Below are 25,203 nucleotides of genomic sequence, written 5' to 3'. Positions count from 1 at the left end.
AGGTCCCTGAGTGGGGAGAGGGAACCACCTCAGAGGCCAAGGAAAGGCTGGGGAAGGCGAGGGTGGGTCTGACCCCAGGCAATGAGATGCAGGAGGCTCCTCCTCAGAGAAGGGGCAGGAGGAAACCTTCTTTTCGGACTGGAGAGAGGCCCCACTGCTGAGGGAGCAGCAGACCTGCTGCAGGTCCCTGTCCTCCTGTGCTCTGCACAGAGGCCTGGGCCCTGCTTTGGGGGAGAGCTTTCCAGGGAGAGAATGAGGAGCAGGGAGAGCCCCTGGCGAGGGCGGGGCAGCTGTGTCTCCCCTCTGTCTCCCCCCTGAGAAGCGCTGCCCCCACCATTGCCCCCTCCCCAGGAAGGCCTCTGAGAAAACCCCTTTCACAGCAGCACTGCAGGGGGCGCGTGTTACAGGAGCCCAGCATGGAAGCCTGTGGGTAGAAAGCTGAACTCCCTGGCCTGCGAGCCCTCCTGTGTCTCCATCCCCTGTCCCTGCGGAGGCTGAGCCCTGGGCTGGCGGCCCTCCAGGCCCTGGGGCAGCTCCTGTGCACCCCCTTTCTCAGCCAGACTTTCCAAGCCCCTGGGCGCCCTGGAGCCACAGGCAGTGCCTGGAGGGCCTTCTGCACACAATGGCCTCCAAGAACAGGCCTCAGTGAGCGACCCCGACCCGCTGATGACTGTGCAGCTCGGGCATCCAGAGGGCAGCGAGGGTTGTGGGTGAACGTGGTCAGTATTTTGGGGACCACAGGCAGCGGCCTCGCCAAGGAGGATGGTGCACTTGACACTCTCAGACCACCGGGTGCTTCTTGCCGGATGTGGCCACCCAGGGCCGCTCGCTGATGGTGGGGGGAAAGGCCGTGACGCCCCCTTCCATGTGTCCCCGAAGGCAAGGAGGCTGAGAGGGCCCTGTGCAGACCCATCTGTTACCTGCCCTGAAGGATTCCAGCCAGTCTTCAGGATGAAGATCCCAAAGAAGGGAAAGGCAAGTGCAGTCCAGACCAGCTGTGCGACCTCCACACCGTGAAGGTGGACTTGAGGAGGGTTGTCGCTCATCAAGAAACTTGAGAAAAGACTGACTGCTTGGCCCGTTGAAAGAGAGCAATTCTTGTCCCAAAGTGTCCAACCCCCCAGGTCTCCCTGGCGTGTGTACATTTCCGAAAGCCGCTGGTCAGTGTCTGTATTCTGTGTGTTAATTTGAAGTTCCCAGAACTTTGAGGCCCGTCAGAACTCGTCCTTCCTTGAGCTCTGGGATCGGAGGGCCTTTCTCGTGCTCTCTCCGCCTCAGTCACCGGACAGGGGAGGCTGGCAGCTCGGAGGAGCCTCAGCTGGTGCTCCAGGAGCAGTGCAGGAATTTGAATGGATTTTGCAAAAACAGGAAAACCAGAGGCATTACTTGGATGCTCTTTTACGTCAGTACCATTCTACATTGGCTGACTCTCTAACACATTTGAAGACAAGCTCGATGAAAGATTTTTGGTCTGAAGTGTATCAATTATGTTTACCTTTTGTGAAGTGAACGAATTGAATTTGTATTCCCCCATTTAATAGAATGTACGAAAGAGCTAATGAGGTCTTTATCACCCTCTGTAGAACCAGATCAGATGGATTATTGCTTTGTAACCTCTCTCCTTGTTTAATTTGATATGTCATCAGAATTGGAGAAAAATATTTTGTAATAAGTAACTTTTTCATCAAAAAAATAAGAAAACAGTGATTTCTTATGTGATTTCCCGTCTGTGGGGCAGATGGAGAAGAGGCAGCAATGAGCCATCTGTTGTTAGAAGTCAAATGAAAAAGAAAATGGACTATGGCCCCCCATTTTACATACAACCATACACAATGAGCAAAAATTGATGGGAAAAAGGGTCCTTATATCTCTACTTAAAACCACATCTAAAGAAATTGAGAAGAATAATTATAAGTTTGCAAATAATGGTGATGATGATGTTGACCATAATGGTGATGGTGACTAATAAGCAGATGGTGGTGGTGGTGGTGGTGGTGATGGTGATGCTAGAACTGGAAAGGAATCTTGGTCCAATGTCTTGGTGGGAATCTGTCCTTTCCAACCAATATGTCATTTGCTTTTTCAAAGGCCTGTGTCAACTGACACTTGGGCCATTGGGGTCTCAATCCCTGATGGCATGTGAAGAGGAGGCACCAGCTTTGTTTACTTATAAGAAGGCGTTGTGTGTGGACAAACACCATGTCCATAGAAAATGAGAAGAATGATTATAAGTAAGCACATTGTGGTGATGATGATGATGTTCACGGTGATTGCAATGAAGATGATGGACTGAGACAGGAGCCCTGGTCTAATGGAATGAAGGATCCTCATACAGACACACCGTCACCTTGGCTCCTCCAGTGAGGAATATCCACTCTTCCCAGTGAGTGTGGAGAGATTTCATAAATGGGACCGCAATGAATTATGCAACTTGGGTGATTCATGGTGAGACCATGTGGTTACTCAACCCAAAGGTGTCCAAGTGAAAATACCTTGGACCTGGGAAGGTGTCACCTTCTAGAACAGAGACACAGTGAGAATGTGCATGTAGGAAACAGGGGTCCCCTTCCCAACAGTGTGCAGTGACAGGTTCCTTATTTCTCTTGATCCCTGCCTGCATGACCTTTAACGCTTCTACTTCAATTAACTCCTGCTCATCATTATTCAGGTATTTCCTAAGGTGATGCGAGCTTTCTCCATGAATCCCTGCACTTCCTTCTGGGCCTTCACTGGAGGAGGCTTTAAACCCACATGTCCAGTAGCTCTCTGTCCATGAACATCAGGCACATTTCTGTCATGTGACTCAAATCAAGTCCAGCTTCCTCCCCTCCCTCAGTTCCACAGTCACATCCAGATTTATTTATAGTTTCCCAGCATCAGGCCCCTCTGGTACCAGAACCCGCTCCAGTCCCTGTGGCTGCTGTAGCCAATCCACATGGACAGTGGAGGCTCAGCATTTTCTGGGAAGTTTTTTATAAAATCACCCAAAAGAGCAGCCATCAAAGAAAATAGTGAGGAATTGAACTTTAACAAAATAAATACATTTTCCCCAACAAATATTCCATCAAGTAAATTTAATGACAAGCTTAGCAAGAGAATATCTTTCCAAATCCTGTGCCTGATGGGGAATGTGTGCATTGCACATTAAGGGTGTGGTATGTTGTGGGGGGACCCGGCACCCTCTGACCACAGTGAGCATCCTCAGGGACCGGGCAGAGGGAGGCTGGGAAGAGGGATCCCTGACAGGGTTGAAGTGACCTTTCCTGTGAGAAAATGTTTGCTAGTAATTCAACAATTCCCCTCCCTCTGAACCCCAACATCACTGATAACACTAGACTGAGAAATCAGGTCACTTAACAGGCTGCCATATCATTTAAAATATAAGAGATTCTCAATGGTACACATGCATAATCATTGCTTTTATTTCTAATCTGTTCTCCAGGTTAAAACATGATTATCTCTTGAAGAGATTAGCTCAGGGTTTCTGCAATATGCAGTGGGCTTGCATAACAGAAGAGTTTTCACAGTGTATTTTCCTACGTAATAAGAGCTTAATATGCTAAGTGTCTGGTCGACTGGTCAGCTGTTCAATCAAGCAATGAAAGCATAATATGCTAATGATCTGCTAGAGGTGCTCAACCGCTCACTATGACATGCAATGACCACCAGAGGGCAGACGCTCCAACCGGTAGGTTAGCTAGCTGCTGGGGTGGGGCCAGTGAGGACTGAGCAAGATAATCCAGACATGCCCTGGAGCCCTCCCGCAGTACCTCTCGGCTTGCCAACCTCCCACATCTCTCCCCGGCTAGATCATGCACTGGTGGGGTTTCTTGGCCTGGCATGTGCCCTCTCATAATCTGGGACCCTTCAGAGGTTGTCGAACTGTGGGTTTGGTCTCAATCCTGCAAGCCAGGTCAAGGGATCCCACTGGTGCACGGATCAGTGCACTGGGCCTTTAGTACCCCAATAAAAAGGTTCCAACCTCAAGAATCAAGGGTCTCCCTTTTCCTTGTGCTTTGGTAGTAGTTACTCAGATCAAAGTGAATACAGACCACAGATCCTCTACTTATAAGGGAAAGGCTGCCCCACATGCAAATTTCAATTCAAGCTCCAGGGTACATCCTCCCCTGGGCTGGGCAGGCTCACAGCTCTCTCCTCACTCAGGGCTGAGGTCTCTGGAAGGCAGAGCTGTGGGCTAGAAGAACATGAGACTGCTGGGTCTTCTCCTGTGCCTGCTGACAGCCCCCCAAGGTGAGGGACTCAGGGGTCAGGCAGGGGTCATGGGGTGGCTGTGACTGCAGGTGACTGACAGGACTGATGTTCCTTGTCCCCAGGTGTGCTGTCCCAGGTGCAGCTGCAGGAGTCGGGCCCAGGACTGGTGAAGCCCTCACAGACGCTCTCTCTCACCTGCACTGTGTCCGGATTCTCTCTGACAAGCTATAGTGTACACTGGATCCGCCAGGCTCCAGGAAAGGGGCTGGAGTGGGTCGGGATTATGTGGGGTGATGGAAGTACTGACTATAACCCAACACTGAAATCCCGCCTCAGCATCACCAGGGACACATCCAAGAGCCAAGTTTACTTAACGCTGAACAGCATGAGAGCCGAGGACACGGCCGTGTATTACTGTGCAAGACACACAGTGAGGGGAAGTCATTGTGAGCCCAGACACTAACCTCCCTGAGAAGACAGCAGGGCTGGGCTGCAGGGGGCACTCCGGACACCAGGGGGAGCTCAGGACCCACAGCACAGAGAGCAGCCCCAGGAGCAGGGGCAGAGGGAGGTGGAGGTAAGGGCCTTCCTGTTGGGCACAGGGGTTTCCTCTCAAGCTCTCAGCTGCCTCCAGGGAGGGCTCCTGCTCTTTCTCTGAGGCTGTAATTTCCTGCTTTCTCACTGCAGACCCCAGAGGAGGAGGTGACACTGCTGCTGGCAGAAGACATATGGGCAGTGATGGGGACTCTCCTCACAACATGATACTGTACATACAAAACCTGAAAGACTCAACCAAAAAACTACTGGATTTAAGAAACGAATTTGGTAATGTAGCAGAATATGAAGTGAACAGGCGGAAGTCGATGGTATTTTATACACCGATAATGAATTCTCAGAAAGTGAAACCAAACCCACAATCCCATTTACCCATGCATCAAAAACATTATGATACTTAAGAATAAACTTAGCCAAGCAGGTAAAAAGCCTTGTACTCAGAAAAATACGGGATGTGAATAAAGAGATAGAGGAAGGTATTAACAAGTGAAAAAATATACTGTGATCATGGATTGGTAGAATTAACATCATTAAAATGTCCATATTAGCTAAAGCACTCTACAGATTCATGTAATCCCTATTAAAATAGCAACAGCATATTTCAAAGATCTACGACAAATACTTCAAAAATTTGTATGGAACCAAAAAAGATCCCATTTAGCCATAGCCATCTCCAGAAAGAACAACCGTGGAGGGATCACAATACCAGATATCGAATTATACTCCAAAGCCATAGTAATCAAAACAGCCAGGCACTGGCACTAGAACAGGCATATACATCCATGGAAGAGAACAGAGAACTCAGAAATCTACCCAAACCATTATGCTCAATTAATATTTGACAAAGGAGGCAAGAGCATACAATGGAGTCAAAACAGTCCTTCAATAAATATTGTTGGGAAAATTGGACAGATAAATGAGCAACAAAATGAAACAATACACGAACATACACCATACACAGGAGTGAACTCAAAATGGTTAAAAACTTAAATGTAAGTAGGGAAACCATAGAAATCCTAGAAGAAGCCATAGGCAGCAAAATCTCAGACATCTCTCATAGCAATGTGTTTGCAGGTACATCTCCCAGGACAAAGGAAACTAAAGAGAAAATAAACAAATGGGGATACATCAGAATAAAAAGTGTCTGCACATTAAAGAAACCATCCACAAATGAAAAGGGGGCCCACAGTATGGGAGAACATATTTGGCAAGGACACATGTGATAAAGGGCTAATATCCAACATGTATAAGAAACCCCTACACCTTAACCAAAGGAAGACAAGCAATCCAATTTAAAAATGGACAAAGGACCTAAATACACACTTCTCCAAAGGGAACATACAGATGGCCAAGAGACATAGGAAAAATGCTCAGAGTCACTGACCATCAGAGAGATGCAAATTAAAGGACAATGAGGTATCAGCTCACACCTGTCAGAATGGCGACCATCAACAAATCAACAAATGACAAGTGCTGGCGAGGGTGTGGAGCAAAGGGAACCCTCCTACTCTGCTGGTGGGAATGCAGGCAGGTGCAGCCACTATGAACACAGGATGGAGTTTCCTCAAAAAATTAAATAGGGAACTGCCATTTGACCCAGTGAACCCACTTTTAGGAATATATGCTAAGGGACCCCAAACACCAATCAGAAACAATGTATGCACCCCTATGTTCATAGCAGCAAAACTTGCAATAGCTAAGATCTGGAAACAGCCCAAGTGCCCATCAGTAGCTGAGTGGATAAAAAGCTGTGGTACATTTATGCCACACAATACTATGCAGCAGTAAAAGAGAAGGATCTCTCCTTTTGGGACAGCATGAAGGGATCTGGAGAGTATCATGCTAAGTAAAATAAGCCAGTCCCAGAAAGACAAGTATCACATGATCTCACCCATATGTGGAACCTAATGAACAAAATAAACTGATGAACAGAATGGACCCAGAGACCTGGAATCTTGGAGCAGACAGGGGAATCTCAGAGGGAAGGAGTGGTAGGGTGGGTGAGTGGGAGGTGGTCAACCAACAAACTCATAAGCATAGAGGCTTAATCCAGGGACACAGACAATAGGATGGTGAAGACCTGGGGCACCCGGGGGCAGCCTAGAAGGTGTCAGTGGGGGTTGAAAGGGGACATGAGTAATACCTTAAACTATAAAGGTACAATTTAAAGAAAAAAGAATTAGGACTTGGACCCTAAAACTCCTGAACATGGTCCCTGTGTCACCATCTTCTCTCAGGTGGGGTCAGGACCTCAGGTATGAAATACTCTGCCTCATGAATATGCAAAAGAGAGGAGACAGAGGAGGATAAATATGGGTAAGTCTGTGCCCTGAGGGCATCACCCACAGCCACACCCTCCCCTACAGAAGTGCTCCCAGCACAGCCCTCACCTTGCACTGGAGCTGGAGAACCCTCCTCCTGGTGGCCATGGCGACAGGTAAAGGGCTCCCGTCCTGGTTAAGGAGGGTCCAGGATGAGTCCAGGGGGATTCCACTCACTCCTGTCTCCTCCCACAGGTGTCCACTCCCAGGTGCAGCTGGTGCAGTCTGGGGCTGAGGTGAGGAAGCCTGGGGCCTCCGTGAAGGTCTCCTGCAAGGCTTCTGGATACACCTTCACCAGCTACTGGATGCACTGGGTGCGACAGGCCCCAGGACAGGGGCTTGAGTGGGTGGGGAGGGTTGACCCTAATAATGGAAACACAAACTACGCACAGAAGTTCCAAGGCAGAGTCTCCATCACCGCAGACACGTCCACGAGCACAGCCTACATGGAGCTCAGTAGCCTGAGAGCCGAGGACACGGCTGTGTATTACTGTGCCAGACACAGTGAGGGGAAGTCAGTGTGAGCCCAGACACTAACCTCCCTGAGGACACAGCAGGGCCGGGCTGCAGGGGGCACTCGGGATACCAGGGGGCGCTCGGGACCCACAGCAGAGAGTAGCCCCAGCAGCAGGGGCAGAGGGAGGTGGAGGGAAGGGCCTTCCTGTTGGGCTCAGGGATTTCCTCTCAAGCTCTCAGCTGCCTCCAGGGAAGGCTCTTGCTCTTTCTCTGAGGCTCTCATTTCCCGCTTTCTCACTGCAGACCCCAGAGGAGGAGGTGACACTGCTGCTGGCAGATGACATATGGGCAGTCATGGGGACTCTCCTCACAAACATGATACTGTACATAGAAAACCCGAAGGACTCGACCAAAAACCCACTCTATTTAAGAAAGGAATTTGGCAGAATAGGAAATTAACAGCCAAAAATCAATGCTATTTTTATCTACCAATAACTAATTCTCAGAAAGGGAAACCAAACCAACAATCCCATTTACCATTCCATCAAAAAATTATGATACTTAAGAATAAACTTAACCACGCAGATAAAAGACTTGTACTCAGAAAAATACAGGAGGTTGAATGAAGAGATAGAGGAAGACATAAACAAGTGGAAAAATATACTGTGATCATGGATTGGTAGAATTAACATCAATAAAATGTCCGTATTGCTCAAAGCACTCTACAGGTTCAATGTAATCCCTACTAAAATAGCAACAGCATAGAATAACCAAGATGTTTGCTGCCTCTCACAACCACATCGAAACTCCAACTAAAAGACAGAACGAATATCATCCAGAGCCACGGGAAAACTGCTTGAGTGGAAGTTCTACAACCAGAAGGAAAGAGAAAAGCGCATTGAGACTGGTAGGAGATGCTTAGGTGCGGAGGTGCGGAGGCACGAGTGAAATGGGCTGGCAACTGGGTGTGCTGTTGTTCTTTTTCAATAGGGAGGGAGATACAAGCTCCTGATTGCTCTGAACTCCAGTTCCAGGTGAGACTCTGGCATCCCAGACTCATATGGGGAGAATCTAGAGCCAGCCTTGGGCAAACTAAGGCCCGAGGGCCGGATCCGGCTGTTCTATCCGGTTCTCTTGCTCTCCCCTCCACTCCTTTACTTTGAATTTATATTAGTTCACACAAACACTCCATCCATGCTTTTGTTCTGTCCCTCCGGTCCAGTTTAAGAACCCATTGTGGCCCTCAAGTCAAAAAGTTTGCCCACCCCTGACTGTCAGGTATCAGGCAGGAACGCGAGGGCAGCTTTCTCTCCGAGGTGCTCGCAGTGATCATTGTTCCTGCACGGTGCCGTGGGACACAGAGACCCGGGGATGTAGAGAGCGCCTGGGAAGGCACATGGGCATTCTTTAATTATTGTCAGCTGAACCCAGTGGCATTGGCAAAGCCACACCCTGGGAACATGCTTTGCCAAAAAGGCAAGAATGTTATCAGCTTGACCTCCATTTCAGCCCAGGTGTTCAGGAGTGTGTTTTGATATGTAAATCCAGTGAAGCACCAGGAATGCTTGGGCCTACTCAACAATGCAAATAATCTCCTTTGTCTTGACTTTTGGTGACACTTCCTGGTATTTGGGATATAAAATAAACTCTCTGGATTGGCTCTGGGTCATTGTCTCTTCAGCAGAAGAGGGCAGTGGTCCCACCCAGTCCAGCTTTTTCCTTCTATTTTGTGTCTTGTCTCTTTCTTTTATTTCTCAATCCCCAGCCGCCCCTACTCAGGAACTAGACTCGCTCTCTAGCCGTTCTGGACGAGGAAAGAGAGAAATACCTACAGAATAGGACCTGCGAGCTCTGCCTGTGTCTCTAGTTCATGCTTCTGAGTCCCAGGGACCGAATCAGATGCTGCACTTACCAACACTTGGTCCACTGGATCTAGAGTCACAGCCTGATCTTAGTTTGTCCTCTGATCTCTTTGTAAGGGAAACAGGGTCAGATGGGACTTCTGGTCTCCTGAACATGAACCTCCTGCAACAAGTGAGGACATTAAGTGCTGTAGGAAAATTGAGTAGCATACAAGGATGAATTCTAAACTAACTGAAAATATATTTCAAAACTGAATGAAGCCATGCTGGTGTGGCACAGTGGTTGAGCTTCGACCTGTGATTCCATTCCTGGTCAGGGCAATTACCTGGGTTATGGGCTTGATTCCCAGTAGTGACCATACAGGGGGCAGCTGATCAATGATTCTCTTTCATCATCGATGTTTCTATCTGTCTCTCCCTCTCCCTTCCTCTCTGAAATCTTAAAATATATATTTAAAAAAGTAAATGACAAGGTTGTGAGTTTTATTCCCAGTCTTGGGAGATATGGGAGGCAAATGATAAAGATGTTCCCCGCAATCAATGTTTCTCTCTTTCTCACCATCTTCCTCTGTTCAATATTTCTATCTCTCATCAGTGTTTCTCTCTCTCTCTCTCTCTCTCTCTCTCTCTCTCTCTCTCCCTCCCCTCTCTCTACCTTTCTCTCTCTTTCTCTCTCAATCTCTATCTCTCTCCTTTCCATTTATCTAAAAATTAATGAAAATATCCTCAAGTAAAGATAAAGAAAACAATCTCAATATCTATATCTACAAATACAACTATACTTAAGTTATACATGTATCTAAATCTATATCTATATCAATATCCATGGGAGCAGAGGCACATTGATTTGATCCCTAAGGAGTCACTGATTGTGCCCACATCCTACTTCCTGACCACCTCCTGTGGCACAGCCCCTGGTGTGGAAGAAGAGGTCCCTGGGCACGGTGACCAGAACCCCAAGGAGGGCCTGGATCTCTGAGGGCACAGTCAGCACCACCTTCCAGGAGAAGCCCCAGAGACCGGGACCTCCCTCACCTCTTGCCCTTTGTATGTGCAGACACCTCCCCTATGCAAATGCCCACACGGCCACCAGACACACACACAGTTGGCGTCCACTTAAATGCAGGGCCTCCTCACCCTGGAGAATACTTTCTGGGGGACGAGCACCTCACCGCAAGACATGACTCCCATGTGGCTCTTCCTCTTCCTGCTGTCAGCTCCCAAATGTGAGTGACTCAGGGCTTAGACGTGAGGAGATGGGGACCCTGCATCTGAGCCCAGAACTCACTGTGTTCTCTGTCCCAGGTGTCCTGTCCCAAGTGCAGCTGCAGGAGTCGGGTCCAGGACTGGTGAAGCCCGCACAGACCCTCTCCCTCACCTGCACTGTCTCTGGTTACTCCATCACCACTGGTTACTGGAGCTGGATCCGCCAGCCCCCAGGGAAGGGGCTGGAGTGGATGGGCTACATCAGGTATGATGGATATACTAACTACAGCCCCTCCCTCAAGAGCCGAACCACCATCTCCAGAGACACATCCAAGAACCAGTTCTCCCTACAGCTGAGCTCCTTGACCACCGAGGACACAGCTGTGTATTACTGTGCTAGACACAGTGAGGGGAAGTCAGTGTGAGCCCAGACACTAACCTCCCTGAGGAGACAGCAGGGCTGGGCTGCAGGGAGCATCCAGGACACCAGGGGGCCCCCAGGACCAGCTCAGGGCCCTGACCAGGAGCAGGTGGAGAGTTAAAGAAAGATACCATTTGCTGTTCCATCTTAAATTCCTTTTTCTCTGAGGCTCAGCCACAGAGCTCACAGGAAGCCCTGTCCTAGGTCTAGTTTTAGGGATTGTGTTTGTGAACACAAAGGGGGTTCTGTCCTAAATCTGACAGAACTCAGTGACTGACAGGACCCTCACAGGAGGCTCTGATCACACATTCCTACAATGGCAGTGCTAGGGGTGGGCTCACCCCAGGCCTATGACTTCTTTACTAAAAGGCTCCTCTTTGCCTGAAGCACCCCGTCCATGGTTCCTGTGCATCTGGGTTAACACACCTGTGACATCAGCATGACCACCCTCAGGAGAGCACATCTTGGCCATCTGTGTGTCCACTTTGGAGACTTACCTATTTAGGCCCTTTGCCCACTTTTTAATCATATTGTTGTCTTCCATTTGTGAAGTTGTATGCATTCCCTCTATGACACAGGAATGTTTAGGGGTGAAAAGGACAGGTCTAGGAACTTTTAGGAATTTTAGAATTTAAGGGGACCAGGAAGAAGCACAGGGCTCCAGAGCAGCAGGAGGTGCATTTCCATAAAATGCAGGAGCTGGGAACAGCAGGTCTGTATTTACAAAATAAAGGGAAGGAAGCCCCTCATCCAGAGGAGAAGGAAGCCCAAAGGGAATAGGAAATCAATAAGGAAGGAGGGGGAGACCCTCACATGTCCCCTGTGACTTTAGACCTTTGAGCTCAGGAGTTACCATAGTAACCAGTCTAAGGGAATAGTGACCAATCAGAGGGGCTATCAAGGCACAAAGATCTGTAGCCTTTATACACCGTGGAAAAGGGACTCAGTGGGACCCTTCCACCCCCCACGTGGGAGTCAGTACTTGTTCTTTAATAAATTTCCACCTTTGCTACCCCACCTTCCATCCCTGGATTCATTCTTCGACTCAGAGGGACAAAGAACCCGGGAACCATCCTGCCCAGAGGAACACCCCATGTTCCAGTCCAAATATCCCACTTCCTGTACATTTTGGAGATTAACCCCTTATCGGACGTACCCATGCTGCTGCGAATGGTCAGAGTTCTTTCTTTTTCACGGCTGCATAGTGTTCCATGGTGTAGAAATACCACGGTTTTTTATCCAATCGTCTGCTGACGGGCACTTAGGCTGTTTCCAATCCTTAGTTATTGTAAACTGCACTGCTATGAACATAGGGGTGCATGCATTCTGTGTGATGAGTGCTTTGGGTTTCTTAGGATGTATTCTTAGAAGAGGGATCACTGGGTCAAATAGGAGTTCCACTTTTAGTTTTTAGATGGAACTCCATATTTTTACCATAATGGCTGCCCCAGTCTGCATTGCTAATGACCAACTAAACGGATGAACAAAAGTAGACCCAGAGCCGTAGAAGCATGAACAGACCATGGAACCTCAGAGGGAAGGCAGGGGAGGGGGTGGGAAGAGATCGGCCAGTGGACTTGTCTGCGTATGTGCCTCACCCGGGGACACAGACTGTCGGAGAGAGAAGGGTGTTACCGAGGCGTCCCTTCGGATAAACTTAACGGGAAGGGGCTGGGACATTTCAGGTAGTTGCTAGCGAAGAGACTGCTCCAGGCCAGGGGGGCCGAGGGTAGGCACCATCATCTGACCTTATCTTAGCACAATTAAGACCGCGGGGAATTAGCCACACAAATCCATGCAGCTGCAGATCACACCGCACTGCCTTCCTTCCCCAGATTCCTGGAGCCGGGGTACAGGCCTCACGGGATCCCAGATGTGGCTCTCCTGGAGCGGCAGCAGCAGCGGCGGGTGTCTGCCTGGCAGGTCGGGTCAGGAAAGGGGTTTCGGTTTTGGGGGCGTCGCTGTCAGAGGTCCTTGTACCCCGCCATGGTATTGCACCCATAGATCCGAGGCTCAGCCCTTCCTCTGCCTTCCTGTGGGGAGCGGAGCGGACTGCACCCAGACTGGGGCCATCAGCGAAGGCAAGCTTCCAGCCATCCCGCACCAGCGGGGCGCAGGGACCCATGCGATCAGCGATGGCAGCACGTCCAGCGATCAAGCAATGATCGCAGAGGTCTCTTGGGGGACCCGATTGTATAGCCTGTTCGCACCCACAGCAGTCCAGGTGTTTATCTTACAACCACGTCAGGGCTGAGAGGGTTCATCAGCAAGTACGCAGGTGAACATGGGTCCTCACAGCAAGTCACTCTCAGTCGGTAATCGAAGGCCAAATCCTTATCTATGGACACACACGCTCAGGGTGGGGGTGGGGGTGTCCTTCATACCACGCTTTCAGTTTCAGGAAAATGAACTCAAACATTTTAAAACATGTTAAACCTTTTCAGACATTTTAAACATTTTAGACATTTCTATATGTTACTACCACACAGACACTGGGGTGGTGAGAGCATAGATGGGGGACGGGAGGGAGCAGGAAGGGGTTTATGGGGGGGAAAGGAAGGTCTATGTAATACTTTTAACTATAAAGATTTTTAAAAAGAGAGACAGAGAGAGAGAGAGAGAGAGAGCACCTCCTGTTCACTCTCCTGTCACCCAGTCCCGCTTTGCTCTCTCCCACCTCCATGTCACTCCTCACCTTCCCTCCTTCACTGCAAATGCACAAACGCAGCTGCAAACCGTTATTCTCCGGAGCATTGGAGGTCTTGCTCCCCAACAGATGTCGTCAGTTTGTCTGAAATAAAATCTTATGAACATGCTCTCCATGTTTGGACATTCCTTACACCAATGTGTTGTCTCTTCTTCGTTTACCACACACGTTCACACATGTCCTCCCGTGTGGAGAGGGCGGTGCACACAATCATAAAACCTGCTGCCTCCACACGATGGTGGTGGTGACTCTGAAGAGTTCGCACCCGTTGGTGTGGGGATGACGCTCCAACCACTGAGCCCGCCATCCAGCTCCATGTGTAAATGATGGAAACTCTCCCCTGTGAGAGGCTGGGAACAGGGCTTGTGCACACGCACAGCAGGGAAGTTGAGGGAAATGTGTGCTTTCGGAGGCAGCTGTGTGCTTGTGAGAGTGGCAGCAGGTTAGAGACGGAGGCTGCGGCCACAGCGTCCAGCCCAGCCTCTCCTGCCTCCTCACAGGCACATGTTAGAGTTTTGTGGATGATCTGATTGTGGAAAATAACAAGGAGAGTCTTTCAGCTTCAAAATAAAAGCATCATTCAATGCAAATTCTTATTCCCAAACCCCAGAAAGCAACATAGCCCACTGCGGGTGAAGGGGAGTGAGAGTAAGCCCCATCCACAAGCCTCTGGGGCACCACCCCTGGGTCCTCATCAAAACCCCGAGGAAGGAGGACTCTCAGTCCTGGAAGCTGCCCCAAAAGGAATGGGGTCAGGGTGACGGGTCTCAGGAAAGGAGGGAGGGAGGCGGGTCAGGATGGGACCCCCTTGAGGCCAGCATCCTGGAGTCCTTTCCCATCTGGGGTCGCCCCTAGGATGACAAAGTCAGGCATGCAGCCCAGGGTCACAGCTGCACCTTATATGCAGACTCCATGCAAATGGGGCTCTCCTCCTGCTCATAAAAGGGGGGGCCCTTGCCCGGCATGTTGGGGAGACACCCAGAACCCAAGTGCCTGAGACAGGACCCCAGCGGCTCCACCATGGACTTGGTGCCAAGCTGCGTTTTCCTCCTGATCATTTCTCAAGGTCATTCTCAGGAGTGGGGAGCGCTGAGCCCTGTGCCTGTGCCTGTGTGTGCTTCCATGTGATTCTAAGTCCCCCTGTGTCTCTGTGTTTGCAGGTGTCCAGTGTGAGGTGCAGCTGGTGGAGTCTGGGGGAGGCCTGGTGCAGCCTGGGGGGTCTCTGAGACTCTCCTGTGAAGCCTCTGGATTCACCTTCAGTAGCTACTGGATGAGTTGGGTCCGCCAGGCTCCAGGGAAGGGGCTGGAGTGGGTCTCATATATTGATTGGAGTAGTAGTTACATATACTACGCCGACTCTGTGAAGGGCCGCTTCACCATCTCCAGGGACAACGCCAAAAACACGCTGTACCTGCAAATGAGCAGCCTGAGAACCGAGGACACGGCCATGTATTACTGTGCCAGAGACACAGTGAGGGGAAGTCAGTGTGAGCCCAGACACTAACCTCCCTGAGGAGACAGCAGAGCTGGGCTGCAGGGAGCATCCAGGACACCAGGGGTCGCTCAGGACCCACAGCACAGAGAACAGCCCCAGCAGCAGGGGCAGAGGGAGGTGGGAGGGAAGGGCTTTCCTGTTGGGCTCAGGGATTTCCTCTCAAGCTCTCAGCTGCCTCCAGGGACAACTCTTCCTTCTCATGTTCTCACAGCAGACAACAGTGAAGAAGGGGCAATGTGTTTGCAGGTGACGAATTCGCAATGACGGGGACTCTCCTTCACCAAGTCTTGTATTTTATGTTTCTCTTTCTCTACAAGGAGATCATCCTCAGGGCTCTGGTCGTCCTGGGTTTGGGAAACATTCCCACCAAGAGAGACCCCAGCACTGCCCAGGCCCCTGTGTGCTGACCTCAGGCCCCTGCCCCCACCTTTCCCTCTCACAGGCTCACCTGTCCCCACCTTTCCCTCTCACAGGTCCACCTGAGTTGGAAGCCGCCCATTGTCCTCACTAGCAGAGGGGTGTGGACAAAGAACCAGGACGGTTGGTCAACCTTGAAGCTCTGAAAGGTCAGAGCCAACCACCCACTGTCTAGTTGAGGCAATGGTAGCTAAAGCAACCTCCACCTTTTAATCTTATGTAAATCCTTGCTGATTCGCTATTACTGGAATTGCCTGCCTAGAGCTATGGGTGGATCCCAAACCTTAATAAAAGGGATCTCAAGGCCAGAGCAAAGTGAAGTCCTGCTCCTTGAGTTGGGCTCCTGCCTGGCCCCCAATATTTCCAAATTAATATTTTCAAGTCTCTTCATTTGTGTGCGGCCTCCTCCAGAGCCCAAACCCTGAACCTGAACCCTGAACCACGCGGGACGTGAAGAGGAGTTCACTACAAACCTGCCCACACATTTCCCTCTCACAGGCACACCTGTTCCCACCTTCCCTCTCACAGGCCCACCTGTCCCCACCTTTCCCTCTCACAGGCCCACCTGCCCCCACCTTTTTCTCTGACAGGCCCACCTGTCCCCACCTTTCCCTCTCACAGGCCCACCTGTCCCCACCTTTCCCTCTCACACGCCCACCTGGGCCATCACAACCAGGATCATCCCCCAGGACCTCCCACCACAGCGCTCTGTCCTCCCTACCTGTTGGATGAAACACACAAGGGCTTTAATCTAACAGAAAGGAGTGGCTAGAACTGGTCTGTATTTTGAATTGGTAGAGGTTAAGAAAGTAACAACATCTGCAATGAATAATACATGGAGTAAGACTCACACTGCAGATTAAACATACATGAACTTCAAGAAGTCTAAGGAAACTCTCCAAATTGGAACACAGAATAAATTTTCCACAAAATAGCCAAGTGTCAGGAATGTAAGAGACAATAAAGTAGTCAAATATCTATAATAATAAAAGCATAATATGCAAATAGACAGAACAACAGAACAGCAGAACATCCGTCCAGACGACCTTCCAGAAGACCACGCTATGCCACGCACTGGCACCAGGCCAACCAATGGGGAAGCAATGTGATTGGATGGTGGGCCCCACCATTGCCCATGATCGCCCTGCAGAGGGAGGCCCAGGCCACCCTCTGTGGGGCAATTGAAGGGGGGGGAGACTCTGCCATCAATCACCCTGCAGAAGGCTGGCTGAGGGACCCTACCCGTGAACAAATCTGTGCACTGGGCCTCTAGTATATACATGTAATAGGAATCCCAGAAAGAGGAGAGAGGGGGCCCCAAGAAAAATGTTTGAAGGAATCATTGCAAATAGTTTTTCAGAATTTGATGTAAACTATAAAGAGATCTAAGAACACCAAAGTACTGCAAGAAGAAATGAAAATAAACAACATTAAGTCATGGCACATTGAAGTCAAACTGGTGAAAAAGATAAAATGCCTAAGGGCAGCAAAGAAAAAAACCACACCTGAGTCAAGAAACAAGATTAATAGTAACATCAAAGGTCACATGAAAAACTACCAAAACCAGAAGACAATGCAGTGACAACTCAAAGAGCTGAAGGAACGTTAAAGGAACATCAACATAGAATTCTAAACTAATAGAATATCTATTTCAAAACTGGATGAAATAAAATTACAAAATATCAATTTTGTTTGATGCAGCTAGAGCAGTGCTTGGAGGGAAATGGACAGCATTAAATGCTTATGTTAGAAAAGAATGAAGATCTTTAAAGCGATCATCTAAGCCAGTGGTTGGCAAACTCATTAATCAACAGAGCCAAATATCAACAGTACAACGATTGAAATTTCTTTTGAGAGCCAAAAACTGACTTCTGCGCATGGGCCACGAAGTTTCAATCGCACTGTACGTGCGTGCCTGCACGTGGTATTTTGTGGAAGAGCCACACTCAAGGGGCCAAAGAGCCGCATGTGGCTCTCGAGCCACAGTTTGCCAAACACTGATCTAAGCCTCCACTTTAAAAAATTGGAAAAGGGTGAGAACCAATTTGGAGGCAGAGGTAAATGCATGTTCCCGCTGCCTCCCACAACCACATGAAATGCACAACTAAGATAGAGAACAACCATCTTTCGGGACTAGGGAGGTAAAGAAGAAAGCACACCGAGACTGGTAGGAAGGGTGGAGGTGGGAGCAGGCTGGTCCGACACCCACATGTGGCATGTTTTCAATTGGCAGAGATATCTCAGCTCTGGGGGCCTCCTGTGAGAAGCAAAGTGTCCCAGCACCACACCAGACTCCCAACCCAGGGATCCAGAGCTGGGAAGGGAGGTCCTCAGAACTTCAGGATGTAAAAACCAGCAATGATTGTCGCTGAGGGAAATGGAGGCAGCTGGAGATCCAAGCTGTTCCTCTTAAAGGGCCAGCACAGAAACTGACAGGGTCCCGCCTCCTCTGAGCTCCAAGGAGAAGATGGTGGAATTGGAGGATCCAGGGACATATGGGGAAGACCTGGGTATTCCAGCATTAGGGCAGGAAGGTGGGGTGGCTTTCTCCCAGACAGGGCTGCTCCCAGGGTTCTTTGATTCTGTGCTGGGACCTCCCCCATCGCATAGCTGCCTTGAAGCCATATCTGAGGTTCCATCAGTGTGGCTTCCACAGTTTGCTCTGCCCTGCTGATTCCCTGAGAACCCACCCCATCCAAATTGCAGCCCCACCCAAGGTGTTTGCAGCAGCCTTTCCATGTGATTGGCTTGTCCTGGCTCAGGCTTCAGACGCCCCTAAAATCTCTCAAACAAGCAGCAGCTGGCATCAGCGTGCCCCAAACCTATCAATAAGAGACCCAAGACTGGCACTAGCACCAGCCTGCCTTGCTTCACAACTTGTCCTCGCCTGGGCACTTACATGCCCAATACAAGTAGCAGCCATCTGCAGATCCCCCTGTAGGTCCTGCTTGGTGGTGTTGTGGAGCGAATGCGAGTGAATGACCACTGGAGTTCAGACCAAATTAAAATTTAGGGAGCCTTTATTAGCCGGCCAGCTGGCCGGCCAGTCAGCCAGTGACTGCTCTGCCTTTCTCCACGCAGGGAGCCCAGAGAGCAGCCCCTACCCTTTGTGCAGGACCACTTTTAAGCACATTAACCACATCCTGTTTTTGCAGAGCAAGTAACCCAAGACAAAACAGTTTTTCCTAAGCAATGTCAGGATCATGCCATTGACGACCATGTTATTCACAGGGTCATCCTGTTCTTCAGAAAGCTGACAGTGTTCTATGACAGAAGGCCTACGTGATGGGAAGGGGCCATGAGACCGTATCTCAAGGCCTGGCCTGGTGTCAGCGCTGACAACTCTATCTGGGGCATAGTCCACGGCCTCTCTGGAATGGTAGTAGTAAGCATGCTCAAAAATTCCCACTCTCCAACAGGTGGCCCCAGGCAGTGGCTGACTTTGCATCTTCCAGGAGGACCTAGAGCCAGTGCACCCAGTGGACAGTTTCAGACCACACCAGATTACAACTCCACACATTCAGGAAAAGGAGGAGAAAGAGAAAGAAGAGGGGGGAAAGGAGGAGGAAGACGAAGAGGAGGAGGAGGAGGAGGAGGAGAAGGAGGTGGAGCAGGAGGATCAGGAAAAGGAAGAAAGAGGAAGAAGAAGAAAGAGGAGGAGGACGACGAGGAGAAGAAGAAGAAGGAGGAGGAGAAGGAGGAGGAGAAGGAGGAGGAGGAGGAGGAGGGGGAGAAGGAGGAGGAGGAAGAAGAGGAGGAGGAGGAGATATGACAGAGGATTAGCCAGTTTGGGTCAGTGGATAGAACATTGGCCTGGTGACCGTAGGGTTCCAGGTTTGAATCTGGTCAGGGGCACATGCCAGGATTTCGGGCTTGCAGAAGGTGGCTGATCAGTGATTCTCTGTCATCATTGATGTTTCTCCCTCTCTCTCTCTCTCTCTCTCTCTCCCCCCTCCCTCTTTCTCTCTCTCTCTCTTTCCCTTCCTCTCTGAAATCAATAAAAATATAAAAATAAATAAAAATAAAATATGTGAACAAAATAATGGCAATTATTACATATGTATAAACAATTAAATCTAAGAACCAAAATAAACAAATAAAGTATCTAATTAACTTATAAATAAAATAGAACCTGGTGCATGGAAACATGGAACAGAATGACCAAACACAGAGGTAAGAGGTAGGGGAGAGTGGAAAGGGATGAAACAAAGAACTCATATGCATATGCATGACCTACGGACACAGACAGGAGGGTGGTGAAGGCAGGGGTGGGGCACGAATGGGGTGTAAGGTTGATATGGGGGTAAAAAGGGGGACATCAGTAATACTCTCAACAGCAAAATTTTTTTAAAGAAAGAAATTAGAAAAGAACGATCAAAATCACCTAAAATCAAGCAGAAGGAAGGGAAAATAAAAGTGAACAGAGATTAATGAAATCAACAGACAAAAATGATAAAAAACCAATGATGCCAACAGCTGAATCTTTGAAAAGATCAATAAAACTAACTCAATGCTAACAAGACTGACAAAGACACAAATGACCAATGTCAGAAATTTATTAGGAGATATGAACACGTTCTCCATGCATTCTTATGAGACCGGCATTCTTTGTGCAGTCAGTACAGAGAAAGAGTAAACTACAGACCGAAATCTCTTGTTAACATATTTACTAAAATCCTCATCAGAAGATGAGCCAATCATACCAGCAATATAATAAAATTATACTACACCATGACCAAGCAGGAATTATCCCAACAATTCAAAGCTGATTCGACATTTTTACATCAACCAATGTAATCCACCAGGTCAACTGGGTAGAGAAGAGAAGTCACATGGTCATTAAAATCGACACAGAAAAGTGTGTGACAAAGCATAGCACTCATTCATGATAACACGCTTTGGGCACGGGGGATAAAGGCCCTTCCTCACTCTGATCCTGGGACTCCTGTAGCTACTATCATACTTGATTGTGGGGAGTTAAATGATCCCCTCAGATGGGGACAAGGTCAGAAAGTACCACTCTGACCACCTCTATTCACATGGTACTTGACGCTTTAACAAGAGCAAGAAGACGAGAAAAGTGCATGGAGACATTCCGATGTGAACCAACATACAAGGCGTCCCTCCTTGCAGGGCACATGTTCATCTGTGAAGAGAAACCAGAAGAATCTGCTTCAGCATCACGGGTGAGTGTACAGAAACGGGGCTATTTGAGACGTATCCTCATGGCAGTGGTGCTGCCCCTGTGGGGCTGGCAAAGCAGCAGATAAGGGGACGGACTGAGTTCTTGCGGGAAACCATCCCCAGAAACACAGCTTCTCCCAGAGGTGCAGCCTCCAGGAGGAACTGGGCAGCACACTGGTCCCCAGAGTTCACCCCAAATCCCCTGCTGACTGGAAGGGCCACGAGTGTTTGCTCATTGAGCTGAGCCCACGGAACAGGACATCTCCGGCCTCTTTAGGAAAGGAAGTAGGTTTGCACTGGGAGCCAGGAGCCCCCTGAAGCCTGGCTGCCCCCTTCCTCCCACAGAAGTGGGGAGAGGGGTGCCCCTAGAGGTCACATTTCAGAGTGGGTTCCCAGGTGCCCAGAAAGCACACTGGGAGTGAAGCTGGGGAAGCGCTCAGTGAACTTCTAACTGACATTGCACCCCACATGCGTGTTGAAGGGAAGGGGGGAAGGAAGTCCCTGTCTCCTCCTGGCACCTGGGAAAACGGACTTTTCTTCATTTAGGTTTAAATTTCTTCAGCCTCATGGAGCCCTGACCAGCTGGGTCGGGCAGGTCCCCCACAGCGAGGCCCAGCATCCGCCTGCAGGAGAGGGGGTCCGGGTGGTTCTTCTCTTTAAGTCTCTGGAGAGAGGTTCTGGCCAGCTCCCCATGCACCCCTGTATCCAGGCCCCTGGGGCTGCCCTTCTGGGGGCCTCTGGTTCCGCAAAACAGACAACCCCCAGGTCTTCTGTTCCCCCCGCAGGACCCTGGCTGCCTGCATGCAGGGCGGGGCCTCCCAAGTGTTAACTAGACATGGGGGGAGGGGGCCTACCCATGTGGCTCAGTGGATAGAGCCTCAGCCTGCGGAATGAGGAGTCTCGGGTTTGATTCCTGTCAAGGGCACGGACCTCCATTGCAAGCTCCATCCCTGCCTGCAAGAGGCACCTACTCACTGTGTCTCTATGGGCTCCCCCTCTCCCCTCCCTTCCACTTTCCCTAAAAATAAGAGGGAAATATCCTTGGGTGAGGATGAACACAACAAACTGAATAAAGGAATCTTATTTTTTAAATAGAAAGAAGGAAAGAAATGATAAGAGGTCACCCCAGAGCTCAGCGGGCTTTGCTCATTGGTTGAGCTTCGATCTATGAACCTAGAGGTCAGGGTTGGAGTCCAGGTCAGGGCACTTGCCTGGGCTGCTGCCTGGACCCCCAGTGGGGGGCGTGCAGGAGGCAATGGATCATTGATTCTCTCTCATCACTGATGTTTCTATCTCCCTCCCCTCCTTTCCTCTCTGAAATCAATAAAAATATATTTTAAAATAGGAATAAAAAATGGAAAGGAAGAGAGAAGGAAGGCTTCATGGTGTCTGACCTGCCCATGCCTCCCCCTCCCAGCGTGATCGCACTTTCCAAGTGGTGGTGGCCGCCTTCCCAGAGGAACAAGGGACCACAGTCCCAGATTGCTGAGTCCGTCTGTCCTCACCCGGGGCTGTGGGAGGATGGACACAGGTGGCCGCTCTCCTCTGAGAAGGGAGGTGCTCACCTGCCCCCAAGGACGACGTGGTGCCTCAACTCTCTCCCCAGCGTTTTGCTTCCAAGAGCCAACATATTCCTTTTTTATCTTTTTTCATCCTCACCCAAGGATATTGTTCCATTGCTTTTCAGAGAGAGAGAGGAAGGGAGGGAAAGGGAAGAGAGAAACATTGATGTGAGAGAAACACATCAATTGGGTGCCTCCTGCACATGCCCTCACCAGGGCCAGGGCCAGGGAGGAGCCTGCAACCCAGGAACGTGCCCTTGACCAGAATCAAACCTGAGACCCTTTGGTTCCCAAGGGTATACAGTATCCACTGAGCGAAACTGGCCAGCGCAAAGACTCAATTTTATTTATTTATTTATTTATTTATTTATTTATTTATTTATATTTAATAATTTTTTTGTTGAAAGTGTGACATATGTCCACTTTTTCCCACCATTGACTCCAGCCAGCCAGCCCCCACCACCTGCCAGGGCTCCATGTGTAAATGATGGAAACTCTCCCCTGTGAGAGGCTGGGAACAGGGCTTGTGCACACGCACAGCAGGGAAGTTGAGGGAAATGTGTGCTTTGGGGAGGAAGCTGTGTGCTTGTGAGAGTGGCAGCAGGTTAGAGACGGAGGCTGCGGCCACAGCGTCCAGCCCAGCCTCTCCTGCCTTCTCACAGGCACATGTTAGAGTTTGTGGATGATCTGATTGTGGAAAACACATGGAGAATCTTTCAGTCTCAAAATAAAAGCATCATTCAATGCAAATTCTTATTCCCAAACCCCAGAAAGCAACATGGCCCACGGCGGGTGAAGGGGAGCAGAGGAAGTCCCATCCACGCGCCTCTGGGGGAGCACCCCTGGGTCATCATCAAAACCCCGAGGAAGGAGGACTCTCAATCCTGGAAACTGCCCCCAAAGGAATGGGGTCAGGGTGACGGGTCTCAGAAAAGGAGGGAGGGAGGGCGGGTCAGGACGGGACCCCCTGTGGCCAGCATCCTTGAGTCCTTTCCCATCTGGGGTCACCCCTAGGATAACAAGGTCAGGCATGCTGCCCAGGGTCACAGCTGCACCTTATATGCAGACTCCATGCAAATGGGACTCTCCTCCTGCTCATAAAAGGGGGCCCTTGCCCGGCATGTTGGGGAGACACCCAGAACCCAAGTGCCTGAGACAGGACCCCAGCGGCTCCACCATGGACTTGGTGCCAAGCTGCGTTTTCCTCCTGATCATTTCTCAAGGTCATTCTCAGGAGTGGGGAGCGCTGAGACCTGTGCCTGTGCCTGTGTGTGCTTCCATGTGACTCTAAGTCCCCCTGTGTCTCTGTGTTTGCAGGTGTCCAGTGTGAGGTGCAGCTGGTGGAGTCTGGGGGAGGCCTGGTGCAGCCTGGGGGGTCTCTGGGACTCTCCTGTGCAGCCTCTGGATTCACCTTCAGTAGCTACTACATGCACTGGGTCCGCCAGGCTCCAGGGAAGGGGCTGGAGTGGGTTGCATACCAGTACATTAGTAGTGATGGTAGAAGTTACATAAACTACGCCGACTCTGTGAAGGGCCGCTTCACCATCTCCAGAGACAACGCCAAGAACATGCTGTACCTGCAAATGAGCAGCCTAAGAACCGAGGACACAGCCCTGTATTACTGTGCAAGAGACACAGTGAGGGGAAGTCAGTGTGAGCCCAGACACTAACCTCCCTGAGTAGAAAGCAGGGCTGGGCTGCAGGAGGATCTGTGACCACCAGGGGTCGCGGAGGGTCTTTGAACACAAGGACCATCCCAGCAGCAGGTGCAGTTGGAGGTCTGGGCTGGTTCCTGTGTGGTTTCCTCCTCATGTCAGTTTCCCTCAGGGAACCTCTGGGTCCTGATTCTGCACTTACCTCTGACGTCTGAGGGAGAAAGTCTGTTATAAACAGAAACAACTTCCTCACATGGACAAACCGCAGAGTCTTAGCAGGCAATCCTGTGCCAAGTACCAGGTAATGATCAAATCTTCTGACTCAGGTCACCTAGATCCAACGAGACGCTCTTCTGACTCCACAGGGCAGCTCAGCCCCACACAGCTCAGGGCCCAGCCAGCCAGCAGGACAGGAGCGTGGTGGACAGCGGGCACTGTGAATGTCGCATCCATTAGCGGCTAGGGTTCAAGGTCTAGAGAAGGGGCTGACTCATAAATGAATACACTAGATAAGAAATATAAATTTAGAAAGCCTGGGGGAGCCATGGGGAGACCTTACTCTATAGCGGAGAGGCTCCCTGAAACCCCGGACCCATCACCTTTTATTTACTTGTACACACATTTGCCCTTTAGGAGTGCACACAGGCATATCGATGGTAAAGTTTGGTAAACAGTAAAGGATTATCAGGTTAGGGGATTGCCTTCAGGCATTCGGCCCAAAGCAGGGCAATATTATGCTGATTTTCAGCCCTTACTATATATCACAGTCCATTAGCTTTCTAGTGGACTTCTTGTATAATTATGCTAAGTACTTGGTGGTCTTCGCCTCCAGCAGGGCACCCGTCATGTGACCCCCAAAACTAGAGAAGAAGGACCCCAGGTGTTCAAGATCATTGACTTGTCATCATACTCACAGCACTGAGAGTAGCTGACACCAGGCAGAGGCAGCTGACCCCCAGCAGCTCGGTCCAGATGTCCAGGACGACCACCAATACCCACACCAAGGGGCATGGGATGTGTATTATGCACGTAGCTGAGCTCTCTGGAAGCACAGGAAAGGCCCTTCAGGAAGGCAGAGCTGCTTTGATGGAGCCAGGAAAGGAGACTCCCTTAGAGATTTTATTTCTTGAGGGGATGGGGGAGGGGGATT

The sequence above is a fragment of the Plecotus auritus genome (assembly GCF_963455305.1).
Source record: "Plecotus auritus genome assembly, chromosome: 1".
NCBI lineage: Eukaryota > Metazoa > Chordata > Mammalia > Chiroptera > Vespertilionidae > Plecotus > Plecotus auritus.
Note: the sequence above shows the minus strand (reverse complement) of the source record.